General features: G+C 36.2%; 1 protein-coding gene and 1 non-coding gene across 2 annotated transcripts in view; both read left to right on the top strand.

Moving 5' to 3' along the window:
* The window catches only part of SLC2A13 (solute carrier family 2 member 13), a 400,273-nt gene that overhangs the window by 314,798 nt on the left and 62,395 nt on the right, over positions 1-23,080 (top strand). The window lies entirely within an intron of this gene.
* On the top strand, positions 11,736-11,872 carry LOC115900193. The gene has a single exon (XR_004059863.1). It is a non-coding gene; the product is annotated as a small nucleolar RNA SNORA22 (small nucleolar RNA).

The raw sequence follows: 23,080 nt of genomic DNA on the forward strand, positions 1-23,080 counted from the left end.
TCCTTTGCCCACTTTTTGATTGGGTTGTTTGTTTTTTTCTTATATATTTGTTTGAGTTCTTTCTAGGTTCTGGATATTAGCCCTTTGTCTGATGAGTAGATTGCAAAAATTTTCTCCCATTCTGTAGGTTGCCTGTTCACTCTGATGGTAGTTTCTTTTGCTGTGCAGAAGCTCTTTAGTTGAATTAGATCCCATTTGTCAATTTTGGCTTTTGCTGCCATTGCTTTTGGTCTTCTGGACATGAAGTCCTTGCCCATGCCTATGTCCTGAATGGTACTACCTAGATTTTCTTCTAGGGTTTTTATGGTATTAGGTCTAACATTTAAGTCTCTAATCCATCTTGAATTAATTTTCGTATAAGGAGTAAGGAAAGGATCCAGTTTCAGCTTTCTACTTATGGCTAGCCAATTTTCCCAGCACCATTTATTACATAGGGAATCCTTTCCCCATTTCTTGTTTCTCTCAGGTTTGTCAAAGATCAGATGGCTGTAGATGTGTGGTATTATTTCTGAGGACTCTGTTCTGTTCCATTGGTCTATATCTCTGTTTTGGTACCAGTACCATGCTGTTTTGGTTACTGTAGCCTTGTAGTATAGTTTGAAGTCAGGTAGCGTGATGCCTCCAGCTTTGTTCTTTTGACTTAGGATTGTCTTGGCAATGCGGGCTCTTTTTTGGTTCCATATGAACTTTAAAGCAGTTTTTTTTCCAATTCTGTGAAGAAACTCATTGGTAGCTTGATGGGGATGGCATTGAATCTATAAATAACCTTGGGCAGTATGGCCATTTTCATGATATTGATTCTTCCTATCCATGAGCATGGTACGTTCTTCCATTTGTTTGTGTCCTCTTTGATTTCACTGAGCAGTGGTTTGTAGTTCTCCTTGAAGAGGTCCTTGACATCCCTTGTAAGCTGGATTCCTAGGTATTTTATTCTCTTTGAAGCAATTGTGAATGGAAGTTCATTCCTGATTTGGCTCTCTGCTTGTCTGTTACTGGTGTATAAGAATGCTTGTGATTTTTGCACATTAATTTTGTATCCTGAGACTTTGCTGAAGTTGTTTATCAGCTTGAGGAGATTTTGGGCTGAGACGATGGGGTTTTCTAAATATACAATCATGTCATCTGCAAACAGGGACAATTGGACTTCTTCTTTTCCTAACTGGATACCCTTGATTTCTTTCTCTTGCCTGATTGCCCTAGCCAGAACTTCCAACACTGTGTTGAATAGGAGTGGTGAGAGAGGTCATCCCTGTCTTGTGCCAGTTTTCAAAGGGAATTTTTCCAGTTTTTGCCCATTCAGTATGATATTGGCTGTGGGTTTGTCATTAATAGCTCTTATTATTTTGAGGTACGTTCCATCAATACCGAATTTACTGAGCGTTTTTAGCATGAAGGGCTGTTGAATTTTGTCAAAAGCCTTTTCTGCATCTATTGAGATGATCATGTGGTTCTTGTCTTTGGTTCTGTTTATATGCTGGATTACGTTTATTGATTTGCGAATGTTGAACCAGCCTTGCATCCCAGGGATGAAGCCCACTTGATCATGGTGGATAAGCTTTTTGATGTGCTGCTGAATCCGGTTTGCCAGTATTTTATTGAGGATTTTTGCATCAATGTTCATCAGGGATATTGGTCTAAAATTCTCTTTTTTTGTTGTGTCTCTGCCAGGCTTTGGTATCAGGATGATGTTGGCCTCATAAAATGAGTGAGGGAGGATTCCCTCTTTTTCTATTGATTGGAATAGTTTCAGAAGGAATGGTACCAGCTCCTCCTTGTACCTCTGGTAGAATTCAGCTGTAAATCCATCTGGTCCTGGACTTTTTTTGGTGGGTAGGCTATTAATTGTTGCCTCAATTTCAGAGCCTGCTATTGGTCTATTCAGGGATTCAACTTCTTCCTGATTTAGTCTTGGAAGAGTGTAAGTGTGCAGGAAATTATCCATTTCTTCTAGATTTTCTAGTTTATTTGCATAGAGGTGTTTATAGTATTCTCTGATACTCTGGTATAGTATTCTCTGATACCAGCCATCGCAAAAACATGCCAAAATGTAAAGACCATCGAGGCTAGGAAGAAACTGCATCAACTAACGAGCAAAATAACCAGTTAATATCATAATGGTAGGATCAAGTTCACACATAACAATATTAACCTTAAATGTTAATGGACTAAATGCTCCAATTAAAAGACACAGAGTGGCAAACTGGATAAAGAGTCAAGACCCATCAGTCTGCTGTATTCAGGAGACCCATCTCACATGCAGAGACATACATAGGCTCAAAATAAAGGGATGGAGGAAGATCTACCAAGCAAATGGAGAACAAAAAAAAAGCAGGGGTTGCAATCCTTGTCTCTGATAAAACAGACTTTAAACCATCAAAGATCAAAAGAAACAAAGAAGGCCATTACATAATGGTAAAGGGATCAATTCAACAGGAAGAGCTAACTCTCCTAAATATATATGCAGCCAATACAGGAGCACCCAGATTCATAAAGCAAGTCCTTAGAGACTTACAAAGAGACTTAGACTCCCACACAATAATAATGGGAGACTTCAACACTCCGCTGTCAACATTAGACAGATCAACGAGACAGAAAGTTAACAAGGATATCCAGGAATTGAACTCATCTCTGCACCAAGCGGACCTAATAGACATCTATAGAACTCTCCACCCCAAATCAACAGAATATACATTCTTCTCAGCACCACATCACACTTATTCCAAAATTGACCACATAATTGGAAGTAAAGCACTCCTCAGCAAATGTACAAGAACAGAAATTATAACAAACTGTCTCTCAGACCACAGTGCAATCAAACTAGAGCTCAGGACTAAGAAACTCAATCAAAACCGCTCAACTACGTGGAAACTGAACAACCTGCTCCTGAATGACTACTGGGTACATAACGAAATGAAAGTGGAAATAAAGATGTTCTTTGAAACCAATGAGAACAAAGATACAACATACCAGAATCTCTGGGACACATTTAAAACAGTGTGTAGAGGGAAATTTATAGCACTAAATGCCCACAAGAGAAAGCAGGAAAGATCTAAAATTGACACTCTAACATCACAATGAAAAGAACTAGAGAGGCAAGAGCAAACACATTCAAAAGCTAGCAGAAGGCAAGAAATAACTAAGATCAGAGCCGAACTGAAGGAGATAGAGACACAAAAAACCCTCCAAAAAATCAATGAATCCAGGAGTTGGTTTTTTGAAAAGATCAACAAAATTGACAGACCGCTAGCAAGGCTAATAAAGAAGAAAAGAGAGAAGAATCAAATAGAAGCAAAAAAAATGAGAAAGGGGATATCACCACTGACCCCACAGAAATACAAACTACCATCAGAGAATACTATAAACGCCTCTACGCAAATCAACTAGAAAATCTAGAAGAAATGGATAATTTCCTGCACACTTACACTCTCCCAAGGCTAAACCAGGAAGAAGTTGAATCCCTGAATAGACCAATAGCAGGCTCTGAAATTGAGGCAACAATTAATAGCCTACCCACCCAAAAAAGTCCAGGACCAGATGGATTTACAGCTGAATTCTACCAGAGGTACAAGGAGGAGCTGGTACCATTCCTTCTGAAACTATTCCAATCAATAGAAAAAGAGGGAATCCTCCCTAACTCATTTTATGAGGCCAACATCATCCTGATACCAAAGCCTGGCAGAGACACAACAAAAAAAGAGAATTTTAGACCAATATCCCTGATGAACATCGATGCAAAAATCCTCAATAAAATACTGGCAAACCGGATTCAGCAGCACATCAAAAAGCTTATCCACCATGATCAAGTGGGCTTCATCCCTGGGATGCAAGGCTGGTTCAACATTCGCAAATCAATAAACGTAATCCAGCATATAAACAGAACCAAAGACAAGAACCACATGATCATCTCAATAGATGCAGAAAAGGTTTTTGACAAAATTCAACAGCCCTTCATGCTAAAAACGCTCAATAAATTCGGTATTGATGGAACGTACCTCAAAATAATAAGAGCTATTTATGACAAACCCACAGCTAATATCATACTGAATGGGCAAAAACTGGAAAAATTCCCTTTGAAAACTGGCACAAGACAGGGATGCCCTCTCTCTCCACTCCTATTCAACATAGTGTTGGAAGTTCTGGCTAGGGCAATCAGGCAAGAGAAAGAAATCAAGGGTATCCAGTTAGGAAAAGAAGAAGTCCAATTGTCCCTGTTTGCAGATGACATGATTGTATATTTAGAAAACCCCATCATCTCAGCCCAAAATCTCCTTAAGCTGATAAGCAACTTCAGCAAAGTCTCCGGATACAAAATTAATGTGCAAAAATCACAAGCATTCTTATACACCAGTAACAGACAAGCAGAGAGCCAAATCAGGAATGAACTTCCATTCACAATTGCTTCAAAGAGAATAAAATACCTAGGAATCCAGCTTACAAGGGATGTCAAGGACCTCTTCAAGGAGAACTACAAACCACTGCTCAGTGAAATCAAAGAGGACACAAACAAATGGAAGAACATACCATGCTCATGGATAGGAAGAATCAATATCGTGAAAATGGCCATACTGCCCAAGGTTATTTATAGATTCAATGCCATCCCCATCAAGCTACCAATGAGTTTCTTCACAGAATTGGAAAAAACTACTTTAAAGTTCATATGGAACCAAAAAAGCCCGCATTGCCAAGACAATCCTAAGTCAAAAGGACAAAGCTGGAGGCGTCACGCTACCTGACTTCAAACTATACTACAAGGCTACAGTAACCAAAACAGCATGGTAGTGGTACCAAAACAGAGATATAGACCAATGGAACAGAACAGAGTCCTCAGAAATAATACCACACATCTACAGCCATCTGATCTTTGACAAACCTGAGAGAAACAAGAAATGGGGAAAGGATTCCCTATGTAATAAATGGTGCTGGGAAAATTGGCTAGCCATAAGTAGAAAGCTGAAACTGGATCCTTTCCTTACCCCTTATACGAAGATTAATTCAAGATGGATTAGAGACTTAAATGTTAGACCTAATACCATAAAAACCCTAGAAGAAAATCTAGGTAGTACCATCCAGGACATAGTCATGGGCAAGGACTTCATGTCTAAAACACCAAAAGCAACGGCAGCAAAAGCCAAAATTGACAAATGGGATCTAATTCAACTAAAGAGCTTTTGCACAGCAAAAGAAACTACCATCAGAGTGAACAGGCAACCTACAGAATGGGAGAAAATTTTTGCAACCTACTCATCTGACAAAGGGCTAATATCCAGAATCTACAAAGAACTCAAACAAATATACGAGAAAAAAACAAACAACCCCATCAAAAAGTGGGGAAAGGATATGAACAGACATTTTTCAAAATAAGATATTCATACAGCCAACAGACACATGAAAAAATGCTCATCATCACTCGCCATCAGAGAAATGCAAATCAAAACCACAATGAGATACCATCTCACACCAGTTAGAATGGCAATCATTAAGAAGTCAGGAAACAACAGGTGTTGGAGAGGATGTGGAGAAATAGGAACACTTTTACACTGTTGGTGGGATTGTAAACTAGTTCAACCATTATGGAAAACAGTATGGCAATTCCTCAAGGATCTAGGACTAGATGTACCATATGACCCAGCCATCCCACTACTGGGTATATACCCAAAGGATTATAAATTATTCTACTACAAAGACACATGTACACGTATGTTTATTGCGGCACTATTCACAATAGCAAAGACTTGGAATCAACCCAAATGTCCATCTGTGACAGACTGGATTAAGAAAATGTGGCACATATACACCATGGAATACTATGCAGCCATAAAAAAGGATGAGTTTGCGTCCTTTGTAGGGACATGGATGCAGCTGGAAACGATCATTCTTAGCAAACTATCACAAGAAGAGAAAACCAAACACCGCATGTTCTCACTCATAGGTGGGAACTGAACAATGAGATCACTTGGACTCGGGAAGGGGAACATCACGCAGTGGGGCCTATCATGGGGAGGGGGGAGGGGGGAGGGGGGAGGAGGGAGGTATTGCGTTGGGGAGTTATACATGATATAAATGATGAATTGATGGGTGCTGACGAGTTGATGGGTGCAGCACACCAACATGGCACAAGTATACATATGTAACAAACCTGCACATTATGCACATGTACCCTAGAACTTAAAGTATAATAAATTAAAAAAAAAAAAAAACTATAAAAGAGAAGAAAGATATTTATCACCCCTTCTAGTTTTGCTTGGGAACTAAAATAAAACACCCAAAAAGCAACTTCAAATTAATGAATAGGTTTAGAAGAAATCACAGTGCAAAACAAGATGTTAAAATTAATAACTAAACAGTTCCATAAGAGGTTAGATGTAGAACATAGAGTAAGCCTGTAGAGTTAGCAGAGGATGGGAAGAGCAAAGCAAAGAAATACTCAAGAGGATCAAGAAATAAAAGTTCTTAAAGAAGGCTAACAAAATGTAGAAACTTCTTGCAATACTGATCAAGAAGAGAGAGACGGCACAAACAATATTTAGAAAAAAAAAGATGTAGAACAATGGATAGTAAAGATTTTTAAATTCGTAAGAGAATACTATGAACAGTGTTCTTCAGTACATTTGAAAACAGATAAATGGACAGTTTTCAAGAAAAAATGTAACTTTCCAAAATCAATTTCGAACCTCTATGAAGCGAGTGATTTCTATACCCTACTTACAGATTTCTATACCCTACTTACTGTTGCTTAGAGTGTCTGAATGACTTTCTCAAAGTCAAAAGGCCAGTAAGTTCACTTCTTGTAGGGGAGCAACAATTGAGTAGTGGAAAGATACACATTTTAGTTTCAAGTAGTTTCCAATTTCTAAGTTAAAGAAAGTATAGTATTGACAAATCAGGCATTAGAATGTTTTGTTTTTTGTTTGTTTGTTTGTTTTCTGTATTTATCTGTGTCTGTTTATCCACCTCCCTACCTCCTGACTCTGCATCTATACGAAACCATAAATACTCTATTCTCGAACTTCAAACCTCCTGACTATTTAAAATAGTGTTGCCAATGAGGGACACTTTCTTAATGCACTGATTCAGTATTTGTTTCCTATAATATAGCACTTTCACTCTGTAATTAGAAACACTAAAATAGCTAGATAGATTCCCTATTTGGCAATTCATTGTTTACTGTACTCATTCAGCAGAGATTTTTTTCTCAAAGCTGCACTCTGATGTAACACCCAGTCTGTTTTCCCAGCATTTCACCGCTCTCCCACACAGATTCTAGTCAGTTCAAACCCCTTGTCATTACCCTAATATCTGTTATAATTTCCTGTCTCTACGTCTTTTCTCACACTGTGCTTTCTGTCTAGAATTTACCCTCCTTGATCTCTGCCTGAAATCTATTTATTTATTTATTTTTTTTGCTCGGATTAGATGTCCCTTTTTCCTTGCAGTTTCTGTGATAAGCCCCAGAAAACAATGCTTATTCTATCTCCTGCTGCCCTCTAGCACTCCCCTGGTTGTCGCATACTATAAGAGACATTTCCTGGCTATAAGATGAATGATAGCCATTTAAGTCCTACTGGAACACCTCACAGGGCTGACACTATGTGCCACTTAGCAGTAGCAGTGTGAGGCAACCTGGCCTGGGGATTTCCAGGAGACAACGTCCACCTCAGTACAGATGCAATTCTTACAAACCTTTGAACAAAGTTACCCTTACAAGACTAGCTTAACCTCCTTTTATGAAAGAAAGACCCAGTAACTGACTCAGATTGAACACAGGTATAGGAAAGGGGAAGAATCCCCCAAGCTCTGAGAATAGTCTCCAGATGGAAACCCTCCTGGATGGGCGGTCATCTGATCCCTGATTGAATCTGGCTCATGCCACCCACCTGCTCCCATTATCCAACTTGTACGAGCACTGCTAGAATAAACTGCTGGTGTTCAACATCAGTCGGTGTCTAAGTCTCATCTTTGATGTGAATCAGACCACATTGGAAGAAAAATTGCCACTGGGGAAGCCAGTTAACTATGACCATCCAAAACCCCTGAATAATGAATGATCCTTGTATAATTTATATGATAATTATATTTTTATATGATAGCAATCTGTGTTTGAATGTATTTTTGCTTCTAGATTATAAATTCTAATTTCTATATTCTGCACTGTTTTTAAACTTTTGGTGTTTTATATACATCAAGCATTCAATCAATAAATATAAAAATACATAAGGGTTTAAAATTATCACAGTTATAAATGAGAGGATATGATGTTCCCCTCACTTCATTTTAGTTACATCTTTTGCATCCATACTTATTTCCAGGAAAGGAAACTTATAAAAGGAAAAAATTGAAGTAATGCAATTTACATTAACACAAAGTGTTAATGTTTACCTGTACTAATAAAAACACTAAAAAATAGTTTAAAAATAAAATTTAACCATGTGCTTCAGTATATTACCGCAAAAATATTGCTTGGAGCCATACTTTATGAAAAACACTTTTTAAAAATTATTGGAAGAAGCCAGATGAGTTGGCACATTCCTGTAGTCCTAGCTACCCGAGAGGCTAAGGCAGGAGGATCACTTGAGCCCAGGAGTTTAAAGCCAACCTGGGTAACATAGCAGGACTCCATCTATAATCATCATCATCATCATCATCATCATCCTGGCTAAAAATTATTAGAAGAAATATTCAGCATATTTCCTGAAAATATTCACTGATATGCCAGGGAAGCAGTTTATCTATGGTGATAGCATAAGACCAAATGTATTACAAAACTATATCAAATAGCAAAAACAGGCATTTTCCTTTGTACCTCTTTAAATTTTTTGAAAAGAGATACCACTTTTGTATTTAGAAAATGAAATTTATTTTATCATTAACAAAGCACATCATTATCTTAAGGTACTCATGTACAGGATATTTTTATAGGCTAGTCACATAGGGATAGGAAAAACTCCAGCTGTGCTCCTAAATTAATAACAATGTAGCTCAAAGTTAATTTTTACCAACATAAATTTTATAGAGAGAAGTATAGTATCTAATATAGAATATTGTAATCAATTTGACTTTTAAAATTCTACTTTTCTTCATGTTACTGCTTAAATAGAAGTCATTATGGTACATTATTCTCTTTAGTATCTGTGGCTGCATGTTATGTGTTTGGAAGTTTCATCTACCTGTAAATAATTTCAGAGATCACATGCCTCTAGGCTATTACTTTTTCAAGTTCAGAAACTTAGATTCCCTTGGATTTAGTGACTATGTTGCAGACTCTGATACTATTTATGTTGCACAGTCTACAAATCAAAAGACCAAAACACTTCTGAATAATTTATCTCCCTCCTCCATGTTAATTTATTGAATTTCTTAGTTGATATTTAATTGTAATAATAAATAAACACTTTTAAACAGTTTTATCCAAGTAGTGATATTCATAGTATATTTGACTACCTTTCATTTTTAGTCAAAAGCTAATATTTCTAGTCAACCCATGTTCCTTTTACATTTTTAAAATTTTTCTTCATATTTCCTTTGAAAAGTAGACTGTGAGTTATTTCTCACTAAACAAGATTAAATAAGACTAAGATTTTTATTATAAGGATAAAAGCCAAAGCTTGAATTCCATGTGTATGGTGAATGTAAGATTGTTATCTTACATTCAGTGGTGAACCTTGGTTCATCAAACATTGGAGCAATTAAGCATCAGAAGGTGTACAGCAGAGATGAAGTCTGGGGAGCTTGAAATTTATTAAAAAGGGGGTTGAGAAAGTAATGAGAACAAGAGAAAGGAAAATGTATGGCTGGTGCCAATACAGGAAATATGAGTTTAGATCAGATTGTTAAAGAGCCTTATTTAGAGATTTTAATTTGTTTTTTATAAAAGGTACATTTTTATAGGTGTGGGAATCATATTGCCAGTGATTTTAGGTGAATGGCTTTATGTGATACCTGGACATGGACAGGATATTGTGTCACATAGTGAGTTAAATATTTTCAGTCTGTGAAGAAGAAAATCAGTTGGCTAGCATGATTTTAACACTTGGGCAGGAAACATTATCTAATTAGAAATTAATAATGTTCTTTTCATTCCATTTTTATGTAACCATCTTCTATTCTTGGCAAGTGTGATTTTGATTGATTGTATTATTGTTCAGACTATCTGCTGCCACTCCGAAGGGAAGGATTGTATTTCCCTGGCCCATTCAGTCTTATCCACATGAGTTGTTCTGGCCAAGGAAATTAGAGTGGAACCAATCCCTGTCATTTCTGAACCAAAGCTTTATGGCATGGAATTTTAAACAAGGATTTCCACGTCTTCTTTTCCTTCTTCAGTATAGTTGGCCATATCCTAAAATAGAAAGTGTTCCATTAGATTTGGTCACAGGGCGAAGAAAATGTGGAGCAGAAGCATAACTGACCTGAAGCAGACATGTGGTGTGAGCAATGCATTAACCTTGGGGTTTGTAAATCCCACTGCAATCTGACCTCTTCTGTTACTCTGACATAATTGATTCTCTTCTGACTGATATAGCAAGATAAGCTGGATTCTACTGTGGAAGGGCACAAAATTTTTTTTTTAAGTTATAAAAGGAACTGTAAAGAAAACTATTAAACAAATAGTAGTACAGGGCAATGAAAGAAAGGGTAAAAAATTATGAAAGGCATTGCCAAATGTTGTGAGTTTGGGGAACACTGCCATAGGAAGTAGAGAGTTGTTAAGGTTTTTAAGTAGGGGCAATGTAAGTGGCTTTAGGTTTAAGAGATAAAATTCTGATATAGGAAGGAAGAAGAAATTGTAAAGAATTTTATAAAGAACAAGTAAAGAGCAGGACATTTGGAAATATAGTAATATAAGGGATATAGAAGAATGGTGCTTGCATTTTTAAATGTTGTTTTAAATATATATATATATATATATATATTTAAAAATTTAAGCAGAATATTATACATGCTGCTATGGTACAGAAAGAAGAGCAACATTCGATATCCAAGTAATCTCAGGAAGTGTTTTGCTGGACAGCATATATGAAATAAAATTTGACCATTCAAATCAAAGAACCACTGCCTCTGTACACATCATTTGGTATCCAGGTCCTTCCTACTCTCTTGGTTTCAGTGCTAGTTTTATAACATAAACAAAATAGTTTTCCACTACGTGTGATCTGGGTTTACAACTTGTACAGTTTGTACAATAGCAATCCATGTTTTAGTATTGGAATGTGCATAGACATTCATGAACCAATACCAATCACAATTCCTACAGTTTCAAAACACTGCCAAAATGGCAACCTGAAAACTGATAACACGAAACTCTGTGCTCAGAATTTCTAAGAAAAATCCATCTTAGTGCCCTTCACTCCGACTTGACTTGTCCTCTGTTAGGATGAATGCTGGATTATTTTATCTAGGAACTTTATTCTTAAATAGTTTCAAGAATTAACCCACTTCATTTTCATTTCAGAGACACGTTTCCTGGAACCCTCCAAAAATCACATTTTTTTCTTTTTGTTGTCATTTATTTGGTAAATGAGTTATAGGGAAAGATTGGATTTAGAGCTGTTCTGCATGGACAAGCTCATAAATATTAATCTTAGGTTTAATTATTGGTAGATTGGATTATATAACAGAATTTAAACTCTGTTCACATTGGTATGGCATTTATACCTGGAAAGATAAAGAGTTTTTTCTGTGGTCATTTTATAGGATTGAAATTTGACATTGTGCTGCATGCTATTAAAAATGTATTATTGCACAGTGAACACCCAAGTGTGCTTTATAGTTCCGAATTTGGCTTTGACTCTGTGCTAGAGCAATGTCTGTTATTTTACTCTGCATTGAAAGGAGCATTTATCCTTTCAGATGTATTCAGAAAGCCAGCACATTTAATTGAAAGCATATTAAAAAGACTCAGACATTACTCCCTAAGATTTATAATCTAAGAGGTAGATTGTAATATTTACACAAACATACTTCAAAATTATTTTAAAGAAATGAATGTTCCTTTTACAAAGACATAGAGAAAGAAAAGTATTTACAGTGTATACTGCTTAGCGTCATGGACATTTGAGAGAAAAGGTAAATGAAAAATTTATTGTAGAATGTGCAAATTTGGAGTGAGTTTTAGAAATCAACCCTGGGCTTTTAGGAACATCAAATAATAGAAGGTTTGATAAAAAAAAAAGTTTATAGTAAACTATGGGACAGAGTATTTCAGATACAAGATATGGACCGTAAATATTTAAAGATTATGTATTAACACCTTAATATATTTTAAAATAATGCTGAAGGTCTTATAACTGTGACTTTAACTTTCTGTGACATAAATGAGGAAAACAAATTCTCAAAATGATAAAAGTACTTGTAAACCATGAATTTATTTTGTGACATTTTTAGGCCCGTAAAAATATATCATATATTCTTTATTATTCTTGATGAAAATTTCATTTAAGGCTTAAAAATGAGACTGCCTGTGTGATGCATGAATACCCATTTACTAAACCATTTCAACCATCAAAACTTCTGAAGCCTCAGAGATAGGAACCTGCTTGATTATATAACTATACTGTTTTCCCTTCTGTGGGGTGTAAGCGGTTGTCTGAAAATTGTGATTGACAGTGGAAAATCATCTTTGGTTTAACATTGAGTTTTTGGGAAATACTTGATTATGCAGACCTATGTTGTTTTTTAATTAATTGGCTTAGGAAACAGGCAGTCAGAATTCTGCTCAGGAGAATCAGGGAAGGAAAGGGCCAGATCAGAGTTAAGTCAGTACTTTACATTTCAATTTTTATACTTAAAACAATATTTTATGTAGAAACTTTTCTACATCTGTGCTTTCAAACTGTAGTTGTTATTGGTATATGAAACATCTACATTTATTCTGCCTACTTAATTGTTTAACAAACTTTAAGAACTTTCTGTATAACCTAAGATAGAATGCCAAACCGTGGTATTTATAAAAACTTGGGTGACATCAGCTAGGACAGTTAGACACACTTGAAATAGAATTTCAAAGGTGATTACAAAGCAGAGATACATGCTGACCTTGGGCTATGTCACATAAGCTACTTATATAATTAGAACTTATAAACTTATGTAATTAGCTACTTGTAAAGTTAGAGTTAAACAAAGAAAGTAATTGCCCAGAGCATCATCTTCCCTGCTAACTCAGATACTATTTTAAGTTCTTCATTGATTCGTAAGAGATCCTATCTGATATCTTGGTAGCAGTGGACATTTTTGCAAGTAATTCTCGATTATTATTACTTTGCTTCTTTAAATAGAAATTAAGAAGGTACAGATCAATATTTGATGTCTTCTCCCCCTCCCCCCAACTCATTTTTTTCCTGTGACTTCACAGAAAGTTTCAAAAATCAGCTCCTCAGTGTTAGGTGTACATGACTTGGGGAATCAGATGATTTTTAGGAGCTCTGTGCATATTTGATAGCTTTTTCAAGACAGTGAAACCAGGAAACATATTTTGTGCCACGGCAATGAAGCCTAAGAAATTTTATGTGATTGTTTCTGTCTGTCCAGATCCAGGAGGGAGGCAGACTATGGGAAGCCACAACACATTAGGCATAACTGAGAGGAGGGATCACACACCTGGGGATGTCACCTGAGTCAGAGGAGTGGCCCAAGGGGGCTGTCTGGCAGTGCAAGAATGCAGGAGGTAGATTAGGAAACATTTGTAGAAGTTAAAGAGCTGGAAAGTGTTACCATAAAGAGATACTACTTGAAAGGACAAAGCAGAGGAGAAACTGACAAAATAGAATGAAGAAAAACAGATATACGAGAAAAAAACAAACAACCCCATCAAAAAGTGGGCAAAGGATATGAACAGACATTTCTCAAAAGAAGACATTCATACAGCCAACAGACACATGAAAAAATGCTCATCATCACTGGCCATCAGAGAAATGCAAATCAAAACCACAATCAGATACCATCTCACACCAGCTAGAATGGCAATCATTAAGAAGTCAGGAAACAACAGGTGTTGGAGAGGATGTGGAGAAATAGGAACACTTTTACACTGTTGGTGGGATTGTAAACTAGTTCAACCATTATGGAAAACAGTATGGCAATTCCTCAAGGATCTAGAACTAGATGTACCATATGACCCAGGCATCCCACTACTGGGTATATACCCAAAGGATTATAAATTAGTCTACTACAAAGACACATGCACACGTATGTTTATTGCGGCACTATTCACAATAGCAAAGACTTGGAATCAACCCAAATGTCCATCTGTGACAGACTGGATTAAGAAAATGTGGCACATATACACCATGGAATACTATGCAGCCATAAAAAAGGATGAGTTTGCGTCCTTTGTAGGGACATGGATGCAGCTGGAAACCATCATTCTTAGCAAACTATCACAAGAAGAGAAAACCAAACACCGCATGTTCTCACTCGTAGGTGGGAACTGAACAATGAGATCACTTGGACTCGGGAAGGGGAACATCACACACTGGGGTCTATCATGGGGAGGGGGAGGGGGGAGGGGGGAGGAGGGAGGGATTGCATTGGGGAGTTATACATGATATAAATGATGAATTGATGGGTGCTGACGAGTTGATGGGTGCAGCACACCAACATGGCATAAGTATACATATGTAACAAACCTGCACGTTATGCACATGTACCCTAGAACTTAAAGTATAATAAAAAAAAAAAAAAAAAAAAAAAAAGAAAAACAGGGCAGGCCTAGACAAGCCCAAAGAATGTGTATCCTGGAAGTCAGTTCAGGAAACAAGAACCCATAGCCTTCTCTGTAGTGAGTATTCTCATTTGTGGATCTGTCTTTGCTGGGCAAGGAACTGTCTTTGAAATAAGCAGAATTGCCCCAGGTACACTGACAAAATCCTGATAAGGCTGATAGCTTTGAGTTTTTCTCATAGATTGTTTGATATCTACATACTTTGGCTATAGATATTTTAAAATATATATAAAGTATGTAAAAACTAAGATGACTACTAACTGAAATAGTAGTTAAATTTTATGATCTACTGTGTACAACTAACTTTTTTGTGAATATAGATGAAGGGTTCTGTATCTTTGTTTCACTAAACCCCTTAGCCGTCATAAGTTGTCTTTCTCAGCTGGCCTTTATGAAAGTTTGATGTTTTGTGATGCAGAAGTTTCATTTCAGGCAAGAAAATGTCTCTGCACTAAATAAGGAGTTGATACAATGTAAGTTACTAAGAGCTCAAATCTGTGGAGCAGATGACCCACAGCTAGAAGCCAGCACACCCCATCCTAAATGGAAACAGTAATGGAACTGATCATGCTGTGGATTTGCCTGTGACTTGTAACAGCAGTGTAACCTTGTCTAATGACCTCCTGCATCCCATCCTAGCACACACACATGGACCACCCCAAAATGAGCAACCTGGAACTGGTTATGAGCTAGTCTGAGTCTTTCAAAAGAGACTTTCTAATGAATTTGTTGAGTACTCCTGTGAGAGATGTTCAAAGAGATTAGTACACTTTTTCCCAATACTATTCACTCTTCTTTTATCTTCCAACTTAAAAGTTGAATGAGATGTTCTCTGTGTGCTGCTGTTATGAAAAGAGAAGGATACAGTCACTCACCACCTACCTATTTTTTTTTTTTTCCTTGAAGGCATTTGTGGTTCTTGGTATCCTGAAAGTGGGAATGATTCAACCCACAATAGAATAATACATTTGCCCAAGATAAAAGGAAATAATGAAGCATACCCAGTATATAGGATGTAAAAAGCTAAAAATATCTGTTTTTCTAGGCATTTTTATTAAAGACTTTCAAACTCTTAAAATCTTTCAATTGTTTAGAATTCTTCTGAATTCAGTAGAGCATTGCTTTTCCCCAGCTTATTGCCAAGAACTAAGGATGAAGGAGAGCTTCTTGCAGCATAACCAAAGGAGACCCATGAAAGGACAGGCTTATTTGTTGGTTTTTCATCCTAGTGTTTTATTTTAAAAAATTAAGTGAATTTTCCTTTATACCCTAAAATACACTCATGTCCAGCTTACTAATGTAATTCGTGTATTACTTATCCTTGATTTTTCTAGGCAACCCAACCTACAGCCTTTCATCTCATCTCATCCTTCACCCCATCAGTGAGAAAAGAACATTTTTGCTTGTAGAAGGAATGTGCTATTTTTTTCTGTAGCACATCAGTACATGTGCTAATTTGAGAATCATAACAAGCGTAGATCCAACCCAGAAACAAACCCCAAGTTCACAAAACTTAAAAAGGAATAGGCAAACTCTCGTTGAAACTGTTTCAGACCTCAGCTCACTATCAACCCAGGACATATTATGTGCCTCATCAATTTAAATGTTACCGTTAGGATTTGGTGGACACTGTTTAAGTCTAGAGAATAACTAATTGAATAAGACTTGAATACCTAATTGAATTTCTTGAACAAAATGTATACTCAGAACAGAAAATATTTCAGAAATCTATGACTTCATAATGTCACTGGCTCTGAAACATTAACACACTACTTTTCCAGTTCTATCTGGTTATATTTATTTGACAATTGGATCTCTTTTACAGAATATTGTACTGTGCTATAACTTAACAACTAAAACAACATTTATTTGTTTTTTCCAGACTGGGAATGTCGGAATTATGTCATTGTAGCCAGCATATACTGAGATACTTTTCAGCTATTGCTTCAAATGCTCTATTTTTCCCTACATGCCCTTTAGTAGAACTGCTTTCCAGTGCTTTTTCTATAAGCAATAATTTTGCATTATGGTTATTTTTATCCCTGTTTGCCTCTTCGTGTCCCCCAAACCAGAAACTTCTCAAGGGCAAAGTTGGGATAATGTTGTTCTCGCTGCCAGACATTATGCCTGGATGCATAGAAATCTCTCAGTGCTTGTGAATATTAGTGAAAGGACAGTAATAGGTGAAAAGAAAGACTGCTACAGCCCACCAGTCCCGTAGCTGTTTCGACAAAGAACCTGTTCGTTTTATTCTTCCAGATGATTTTATATCATGTGGAGAAGATCAGTCTGTTTGAAAAACTTGGAGTAGAAATGACAGTAGTTAGCAATAAAGGCCAGACCATCACCATATCCAATACAGCTCACAATATTCTCTGCTTTATTCTATTTTCTCTTTTTCTATTTTTGACTCATATTTGGGCATATGGGATTCAGGAAGTTTCTTTCAGAAAGTCTAAAATCAATGGGCAGCTTAGCTTTGGTATAACATAAAGAGAACACTTCCTGAAATCCAACGACTTTGATTTGTGTCTGGACTCAGTAACTGACCAGGAGATGGCCTTGGGTCATTTATTTTACTTGTCTAATCCGTAGTTTGTGGATCTTTAAAATAGAAAAAGTAATAACACTAGATCTTGCTTACATCCAAGATCACTGAGAAAGTCAAATGAAAAAAAAATGTGAGAAGAATTCGTAAACTTGATTTAATTTTTTAGAGACGAAATTAAAAATCTCACCTCCACAATCTATCATATCTTTCTGCTTTACCTAAGTGGATAAAGTGATTGATAATGCATATCTAATTGGCAAATGTGAAATTTAAAATTTCTTTCTTAGTAGTGTTGAGCTAGGCCTTGAAAGATAGATAGGATTTGTACATGCAGGGATAGCAGACATAATTGTATAAGATAACCAAATTTAGTAACTGACAGCAATTTGTGTTTTTCCTCTCTTTAAAATGTTTTTTTTTTTTTCGTTCTTAAGTATGCGAGTATTTTACCATAAAAGAGGACTTCTTTTTTTTCCTACCAAAGCATTCTTCAGTTTTAAGAACTTTTATCTGTTAACTTTTGTTAAATTGTATACAGTTATAACAGTGTTTAGCATTATCAGAATTTTGATTTAATTTTAATGAGCCAGTGTGTTATTTGATACAATAAAGATCAGCTAAAGCCTTCTTGTGTTGTTCTTAAAGGAGTAGATGTTTTCTCTTTACTTTCTATTTCGAAAAAGTTTAGGCTAGTTTTTGAAAACAGTACAAAGAGGAAATTATGAATACATAATACATTAAGTTTCTTTCATAAGCTTATTCCTCCTAAGCTATTACACTTGCTGTCTACATCTATAGCTCATTTCCTAGGGAGGTAAAGCAATGACATTAAAATTCCAGCAGTACAATCTACATCAGAATGGTTGATTAATGTTTTGAAGTACTGTCCCCAGACCTCACATTTTAAATTAATTTAATTCTTAATTAGCACAAAGAAAGAAAAGAGTATGGGCAAAAGTGAAGAGAATACTCAGAGCAGTTTTCCTCCTCTTGAAAGATTTGATTATAGCTTTACAGAATTTGGCAATACGATATAGATGAAGTAATATAGGAAATCACTCATACTGGAAATTGTCCAAGATTGAAACTTTCGAAATGTGGAGTTATCCAAGATGTGACTGTGTAGATTTCAGACAGTTTCCAAGAATGACATTCTTTAGCATAAAATGGAAACTCCAATTTTAAAATGCCTGTGTAGGGGTTCTGTTTAGTTAATATTCCCAATTACATCTTTTTAATTACTATTTTAAATTTTAAATCAAGTGGAAATTACATTGAGATTTGTAGATGGTAGTGGCTGCAGCAGTGTTTTAAGTCTTCCTGAAGCTTCTTCAACCCCCACTACTCCAATAAAAACAGACAGTTGGCAAGGAATGGGCCTTATCTGAATCGATTCAAATGAACTGAGAAAAAAAAAATCATTTAAAGACAACCAGGGAAGTGTGAACAGTGATTGGCTGTTTGATGTTCTTAAGAAATTATTGTTAATTTTTCAGGTGCAGTAATCATACTGTTATATATTTTTTAAGTCCTTGCAGAGATACATACTGAAAGAGTAACAGATGAAATATGGATCTGAAATTTGTTTCAAAGTAACCCAAGAGAGGTGGAGTAAGTGGCAATTTAGATGAAATGTGATTGGCCATATGTTTATAGTTGTTGAAAGTTTGTTATGGGTACATCCAGTTAATTATACTATTCTCTCTACTTTTGAATATATTTGAAAATATTTGTAATAAAATAAAATTTTGATGTATGTCAAAATAAATGCTGACCTAGATTAAAAAAAAAAAAGTATTTTTAAGATAGCTAAGAAGCAAATAGAATAGATAAAATGGAATGCAAAAAAAATACCTAATTAATCCAATAAAAGAAGTTTTAAAGGGAGGGCAAAAGTAATACTATAGGCCAGGCACAGTGGGTCATGCCTGTAATCCCAACACATTGGGAGGCCAAGGTAGGCGGATCACTTGAGGCCAGGAGTTTGAGACCAGCCTGACCAACATGGTGAAATCCCATGTCTACTAAAAAAAAAAAAAAAAAATTAGCTAGGCATGATGGCAGGCACCTGTAGTATCTGCTACTTGGGAGGCTGAGACCGGAGAATTACTTGCACCCAGGATGCAGAGGTTGCAGGGAGATCACATCATTGCACTCCAGCCTGGGTGACAGAGTGAGACTCCCTCTTGGAAAAAAAAAAAAAAAACCTACAAACTAAATATTTGTCCCCCCACCCCCTAAAGTCATATGTTGAAATTAGAACCCACCGGGTGCCATGGCTCACGCCCGTAATCCCAACACTTTGGGAGGCTGAGGCAGGTGGATCACTTGAGGCCAGGAGTTCGAGACCAGCGTGGCCAACATGGCGAATCCCTGTCTCTACTAAAAATATACAAATTAACCAGGCGTAGCAGTGGGTGCCTGTAATCCTAGCTTTGGGAGGCTGAGGCAGGAGAATCGCTTGAATTTCGTAGGTGGAGGTTGCTGTGAGCTGAGATTGCACCACTGCACTCCAGCCTAAGCAACAGAGCAAGCATCCCTCAGAAAGAGAGAGAGAGGGAGAGAGAGAGAGAAAGAGAAAGGAAGGAAGGGAGGAAGGGAGGGAGGGAGGGAGGGAGGAAGGAAGAAATTAGTCGAAAGGAAGGAAGGAAGGAAGGAAGGAAGGAAGGAAGGAAGGAAGGAAGGAAGGAAGGAAGGAAAGAAGGAAGGAGAAAGAAAGAAGAAAGAAAGAAGAAAGAAAGAAAAGAAAGAAGAAAGAAGAAAAAAGAAATTAGTCCCAATGTGAGGATATCTGGAGGTGGGGCCTTTGGGAGGTGATTAGGTCATGAGGGTGGAGCCATCATAAATGGGATAAATATCTTTATCAAAAGGACCCCAGATAGATTCCCTCTTCCCTTCCACCATGTGAGGGCACAGATAAAAGATGGCTATGAACCAGGAAGCAGGCCCTCACCAGACACCAAATCTTCTTGTGCCTTGATCTTGGACTTCCCAGCCTCCAAAACCCTGGGAAATTTCTTTGTGTAAAAGCCACCCAGTCTGTGGTATTCTGTTATAGCAGCTTAAACAGACTAAGACAAGTAACAACAGTGAGATGAGATAACTATAAAAGAAACAAATTAGAGATTTAAACCAACTTTATTCGTAAACTATGTTAAAATAAATTCTTTAGAAACTCCAATAAAAGACAAAGTTGTCCAACTAGACATGAAAACAAATGCAGCTGTCTGCTGTCTAGAAAAATGGGGATGGAAACAGACATACTATATTAACACTAATCATATAAAGCTGGAGTGGTTTTGTTAATATTTGACAAAGACTCCAGATTAAGGAATATTATCAGAGATTAAGAAGGATGGTTTATAATAAAGTGGCCAATTCATCAAGACATAAAATTCTTAAATGTAAATTCCTCTAATAATAGATCTTCTTAGAAATCAGTAAAAAAAAAAAAAAAAAAAAAGTTTTCACAAAAATTACTAACTAGTTGGATATTAAGCAATACATTTCTAAATAACCCATGCTGAAAAAACAGCATCACATGGTAATTAGAAAATATTTTGAAGTCAATGAAAATGAAATTATAACATATCGAGAACGTCAGGGGGCAGCTAAAGCAATACTTAACAGCAAACTTATACATTAAAATAAGTATATTAGAAAATTTTAAGAGGTTTAAAATCAATTACCTAAGCTTACAATTATGAAGCTAAAAAATGAAGAGCAACTAAAACCCAAAGTAATTAGAAGGAAAGAAATAATGGTAGTAGAAAATCAATGAAATAGAAAATGTAAAAGCAATAGATGAAGTAAATGAAATCAAAAGGTGATTTCTTGAAGAGATCAATAAAGTAGATAAGTCATAGCTGGACTCGTTTAGGAATAAAAGGAGACCCAACTTTCTATTATTATAATTAAAAGAGAGCACTTCAAATAAATGGACAAAATTCCTGTTTACACATATTTCCAAAACAAATGGGAAAACTAAATCATCTATTTAAAAAATCAAATTTGTATTAAAAATCTCCCCACAGGCCGGGCGCGGTGGCTCAAGCCTGTAATCCCAGCACTTTGGGAGGCCGAGACGGGCGGATCACGAGATCAGGAGATCGAGACCATCCTGAACACGGTGAAACCCCGTCTCTACTAAAAATACAGAAAAAAAAACTAGCCGGGCGAGGTGGCGGCGCCTGTAGTCCCAGCTACTCGGGAGGCTGAGGCAGGAGAATGGCGTGAACCCGGGAAGCGGAGCTTGCAGTGAGCTGAGATCTGGCCACTGCACTCCAGCCTGGGTGACAGAGCGAGACTCCGTCTCAAAAAAAAAAAAAAAAAAAAAAAAAAAAAAAAAATCTCCCCACAAAGAAAACGGCATTGGTGAATTACACCAGATATTTAAAGAAGAAATAATGGCAATCCTATATAAACTCTTTCAAGAAAAGAGCAGAGTGGGGGAAATTTCCCAACTCATTTTACAAGGTTGGTTTTATCTTCATTACCAAATCTACCCAGAAACTACAAGAAAGAAAAACTATAGATGAACATCACAGTATCTCCCTTGTATACAGACAGAAAAATTCTCAAACTGAATCCAGCAATATAAAGGAATGTGTGGTTGATTTAATATCTGTATTCAATTGGTGTAATTCATTATATTAATAGAAGAAAAGAGAAAAATAATAAGGCTATCTTAATACATACAGAAAATAAATTGATGGAATTCCAAATCCATTCATGAAAAAAAAAACTTTCAGAAGGCTTGTAATGAAAGGAAACGTCCTCGACCTGATACACAACATCTCTTAAAAACCTACAGCTTATATTATGCTTAATAGCAAAATACTATTTTCCCTCTAAAATCGAAAACCAGGTGAGAATGTCTACTCTTAACACTTCTACATGACATTTTCCTGGAGGTCCTAGCCAGTGTAATAAGGCAAGAAAAGGCATGTAGTTTGAAAAGGAAGATATACTCTATTTTCAGATGGCATTATTTTTATAAAATGCTATGAGAATAAATGAATGTAGCAAGGTCTCAAAAAAGGTTAATGTAGACAAATATATTTTACTTCTATTACTAACAATTGGCAAATGAAATATTTTAAAGGCTAATTATATCATCAAAACATGAAATTCTTAAAGATAAATTTAGCAAGAAATAACAGGATCACTACACTGAACACTATAAAATGTTACTGAGTGAAATTAAAGAAGATCTAACTGAAGAGATCACACTCATGGATAAGAAGTCTCAATATGTTAAGATGTCAGTTCCTTTTAAATTAATCTATAGATCAACTCAATTCTAATCATAATCCCTATAAACAATTCTGTAAAAAATGACAAGCTGGTTCTGAAATTTATATAGAAATGCAAAAGAACTGGAGTGGCCAAAACATTCCTGAAAAAGAAAGACATTCCCTATCTGATTTCAAGACTTACTATAAAGTTACAGTAATCCAGACAATGTGATGTTGGTAAAATAGACATAAACAACAAAGGATCAGAAGAGAGTCGAGAAATAGATCCATATATGCATGGCCAATTGATTTTCCATAAAAAGACCAAATTAATCCAATGGGGAAAGAATAGTCTTTTCAACAAATGGTCCTAATGCAGTTGGCTGTCTACACTGTGGGAGAAGGTAGAGGGAATGCACCTCAGTTCTTAACACCCTAAACAAACAAACAAACAAAACTCAATATACATCATAGACCTAATAGTAAAAGCTAAAATCATGAAACATTTATAAGGAAACAGGAGGAAATCTTTGTGACATCAGGGTAAGCAAGTAGATAGGACACAAAAAGCACACA

This window comes from Rhinopithecus roxellana, chromosome 10, assembly GCF_007565055.1.
Source record: "Rhinopithecus roxellana isolate Shanxi Qingling chromosome 10, ASM756505v1, whole genome shotgun sequence".
Lineage (NCBI taxonomy): Eukaryota > Metazoa > Chordata > Mammalia > Primates > Cercopithecidae > Rhinopithecus > Rhinopithecus roxellana.